Consider the following 4,331-nt stretch of genomic DNA (forward strand, 5'->3'; position numbering starts at 1 on the left):
TTACCGTCTGAGCCACCAGGGAAGTCACTTTCCTCCCTAGGAATTGTCAGTTTGTGTCGTCCTGTTAAGAAGGCTCTGGCAAAGGTCCAGACTTTGAGAACCACAGCAAAAGCCAAGTTGATGAAACAAAGGTGAGTGATTCCTTGGCATGAGGAAGGGTCAGCGAGTGTGTGTGATGAGCAAGTTGCACCAGAATCCTTAATGAGGCCTTGGCTTTCAGCATTGTTGGGTGCTGACACATGGATTTTTTGGCCCTGTTCTGAGACCTGGCTTTGTGGGAAGTGCCAAGAACTTGGCTCCTGGCCGCAGAGGCTGAGCCCACCCTTGCAGAAACTGGGATCACACCTCTCTGTTGGGGCTGTGAACCCGCAGGCGAGACAGGTGCCGACTCACACCTGCCTTTCCAGTGAAGAGCAGACCTGTGTGGCCAGGGAACCAGGCAATGTGCCACCTCTGGGGGCAACCCCGTCAGCAGCACCTTCTCTGCTTCACTATCTGTGAACTCGTGCTCTGAACTCGCACAGAAACTGTTTGTGCAACACAAACCTGTGAAGCCCAGCACTTTCTCCCCCCAGCGTTTCCTGATTCCATTCTTCCATCAGCCTGGAGACCTTCAGGGAATGGGGAAGAGAAGGGGATAAATATACAGTCTGGATTTCACTCTAGGGATTTGAGAGCTGGGAGAACATAGGGAAGAAGGGTCTTTAGGAATGTTTATTCACAGCAATGTATAAACACACACCCACAGTGTCTGGTTCCACATATATTAGATGCATTTATTCAATAATTCAGTGACAGCTACAGCCTCCTTTTGTTGGGAGAATCAAGCTGGGAAGGAGGCTGAAGAAAAGTTGGGAGGAGCAGGAACGGGGGGGCACTTAACCTCTCGATCCAGGTCAGCAGCCTCTCTGCCCCCGAGGACTGTGGTGCTTCTCCCTTCAGGGACACTCAGGGCCATGCTTGTCTCCCAGTCAGCTCTCTGGCTGCAGGAGAAGACAGCTCTCCTCTGAAGTCAGTTACAGTTGCTCTGGACCCTTCTGGGACTTCATAACAGCCGTGAGGGCATAGCAGTGGGGGCGGCAAGAGATCAACGTTGAAGAGGTTTCTTAGGCTTGGGGAGTTTCTCTAGAAGACAAGAAGCTGAGTAATTTCAGAGTCTTGTCCCCCTCCTCCAGCGCTCGCCCCCCTCCTCATATTTCTTTGGTTCCCATCTTCCCCTCATCACTTTCCTCTGAATGTCTTGGCTTTTTGACCCTCTCTTGCTGACTCTAACCTGCTGTTTCTGTCTTTTCTGATTTTCTTATCCCGTTACCCCTGCAGTCACCCTGCTGTCTCTTGCCTAGTTCCTCCCTGACTTCCCTGCTGTCTTTCCCTCAGAAAGAAAGGGGTTTCTTGCACATCAGACACTCACGAAATAGAAGAGAAGCCCAGTGAGGAGAATCACAGCCATTGCAAGCGAGGCCAGAGTAACCAGGACGACCTCCCCCGGCCTCAGGTGTCCGCTAGGGTTTTCCTCTTCCCTTGGTGGAGCAGTACTTGAGCTGGTGACACTGGAGATGGTAGTGGTTGTGTCAGTTCCGCTGGATAGTGTGGTCGATCCAAGGGAGGTGGTTGTAGTGTTGGCAGTAGAAGTTACAGCTTATTAATAAAGGATGGCTAGTTAGTTCCATTGGAAGTTTTATTTGATTCTGCAACTACTACTACCACCAACGGCAATGATGTGTGTGTGTGTGTGTGTGTGTGTGTGTGTGTACGCACGTGCACACACACACGTGCTCAGTCACACTGCTGCTGCTGCTAAGTCACTTCAGTCATGTCCGACTCTGTGTGACCCCATAGACAGCAGCCCACCAGGCTCCCCCGTCCCTGGGATTCTCCAGGCAAGAACACTGGAGTGGGTGGCCATTTCCTTCTCCAGTGCATGAAAGTGAAAAGTGAAAGTGAAGTCGCTCAGTCATGTCCGACTCTTAGCGATCCCATGGACTGCAGCCTACCAGGCTCCTCCATCCATGGGATTTTTCAGGCAAGAGTACTGGAGTGGGGTGCCATTGCCTTCTCCAGCTCAGTCACACAGTCAATGGCAATAATAACTATCATTTATTGAATAATGACTCTGTTCCAGGTGTTGTGCTAAGTGCCACATATGAATTAGTACTTCAAATACTCACAATACTTCCATGAGATAGGAACTTTTTAACACTCCCATTTTATAGATAGAGAAATTGAGGTTTAGAGAAGTTAAACCTGGTCCCAGGTTAGACAGCTAGCAGGTCATGGAGCAGGAATTTAAACCAAGGCTGACTGACACTAACTCCAGCCCTTAACCTGTGTATTCTACATCCTAAGTCACATGACCTTGGAAGTCACATGACCTGGGGTCACAGGTATTATTCCTTCTCTAACTACTCATGATACTCTTCAGATAAAGAACATAAAAGAGCTAATTGAAGGGTCTACATGTATATACACGTGTATATATTGAGCTACTCTCCAAACAGAATTGTACCTCTCTTCCAGGGGAGAAATAATCAAGGGGAGGTTTGGGAGAGGAAATAGTGTGTATTTTCACTACTATCAGGTAATTCTTATGCACACAAGTTTGGGAGCTGCCAGGTATGGGACCCCAAGTGACCTTGACACTTGGCCTGGCAGAGAACTTGCTGCAGGTAGCCAGAAATGATAAGATCTCCCAGGATTCTGGGAAGGGGCCCAACTTCCTTACTTAGTGAGTGAGAGTTAAGATGAGGCTTGTGCTTTTCCCCTCTATTTCATGTCTCTTTCCTACCCTGTTCTGATTTTCCATCCCAACAACAACCTAGCTCTTGGCCTCCCAGCTGCCTATATACCCTCACCTCATCTATAGCTCTGTTCTCCTGCTGAGATGTGGTTTTCATCCCCTTACTTATTCCTTCCATAGTATCATCTGGACTAACATAAATATCACACATTTAGATTTAGAGGAAGAATCCAAAAATCCCTTGTTAATGCCTCCGATTAGGGTTATGATCAGGGTCAAGAGAAAAAAGAGGAATTTCCTGGCGATCCAGTGCTTAGGACTCTGTGCTTTCAGTGCCAAGGGCGTGAGTTCAATCTGTGGTCAGGGAACTAAAATCCTGCAAACGCAAAAGAGAGAAAGAGAGAGGGAGAGAGAGAGAAAAAAACTAAGTGAGAAATTGAGATGAGAAGTTGGCCTATGGAAAGGGAATAGATTTGTTTTGTTCAGGGGCATAAAAAGATGAGTCAAAGTCATGATGGGGCAAATTCTAGAAAGAATTCAATCTGTGTGAGTGTGGAACACTTACAAGCTTAATTAGAGACTAGGTGACCACTGTCAGGGATACTGGAAATGGGTTCTTGCCTACTGCGGGTGGTCAGACATTAAGATACCTTCCAACTCCAATGCATCTGTCCTTAGGGTTGATTTATTACAGAGGAAATAGGCCAGACTTCTGGGCAGAAGAGTTGTTACTGGGAACAGAATAGAGAGCAAAGGCTAGGTTGGATGGAAGAGAATAAAGCAAAATATCTGTCCTTCTTTAATGAGAAGGGGCGCTAACAGGCAAAGTATGCATGCCAGGACTGGACAACATTTTCTCCAAACCCTATTCAGACTTCAAGATTATATCACTCACCATTTCCTAAAAGTAGTAGATGAAACAACAGCCAGCATTCAAGGGAAAAAGCTTTTTCCTTCATCTTGAGATACTCTGACTGCCACGCCTGGAAAGGAGGTTTCCTGAGTCCCAGATGTGATAAGTCCTAGAATGGAAAGAAGAAAGGTGGAGATCTGAGGCTGGAGTGCTGGGAGTTTGGGTCTCCAAAGAATGGGTCCTCAACCTAAGGAAAAACACCAGTAGGGGGCACCTGGGGCTGCAGACTGGATGCCTGGTCCCTTAGGATCCCTCCACAGAATGTCACCTCTTACTTTCTCTTTCGAAGAAGGTCTTTATAGTATCATTGGGGCTGGGCAGGGGCTGGGTATGTGACCTGTTCTTCCAGCTATGGGCAGGTAACAGAATATCTGAACTCAGAGAAGAGGGCTGTAGAGGCCAGGAGATGCATAAGAATGGAAGATGACGTGGTCCCCTTAGGCAGGGCCTGGGGAGGAGCAGGAAGTTGTACAGTTCAAGGGGATCAAATTGTCACGGTGGAGAGAACTCCTCCTCTGAGGCACAGATGGGGCTAAAAATCTGTTCAGTTCAAGACCTTGCTTCCTGGAGAGAAGTCCTGAGTAACCGGGATGACTGGGCAGGGCAGGGAGTGTGAGAAGAAAGACTTGATGAACAGAACTTAGTTGGGAGGACACATAAAATGCGATTCACTGTCACTGT

At 47.8% G+C, this 4,331-nt stretch overlaps 1 long non-coding RNA gene across 1 annotated transcript; it reads right to left on the minus strand.

Annotated features, from left to right (window-relative positions):
* Positions 1–750: 750 nt before the first annotated feature.
* On the minus strand, positions 751–3,921 carry LOC122697774. Its single transcript, XR_006342175.1, has 4 exons — positions 3,865–3,921; positions 3,633–3,759; positions 1,412–1,638; positions 751–1,125 (listed from the first exon to the last, which is right to left on the minus strand). It is a non-coding gene; the product is annotated as an uncharacterized LOC122697774 (long non-coding RNA).
* Between the last annotated feature and the right edge of the window lie 410 nt (positions 3,922–4,331).

The sequence above is a fragment of the Cervus elaphus genome, chromosome 7 (assembly GCF_910594005.1).
Source record: "Cervus elaphus chromosome 7, mCerEla1.1, whole genome shotgun sequence".
Taxonomy (NCBI): Eukaryota; Metazoa; Chordata; class Mammalia; order Artiodactyla; family Cervidae; genus Cervus; species Cervus elaphus.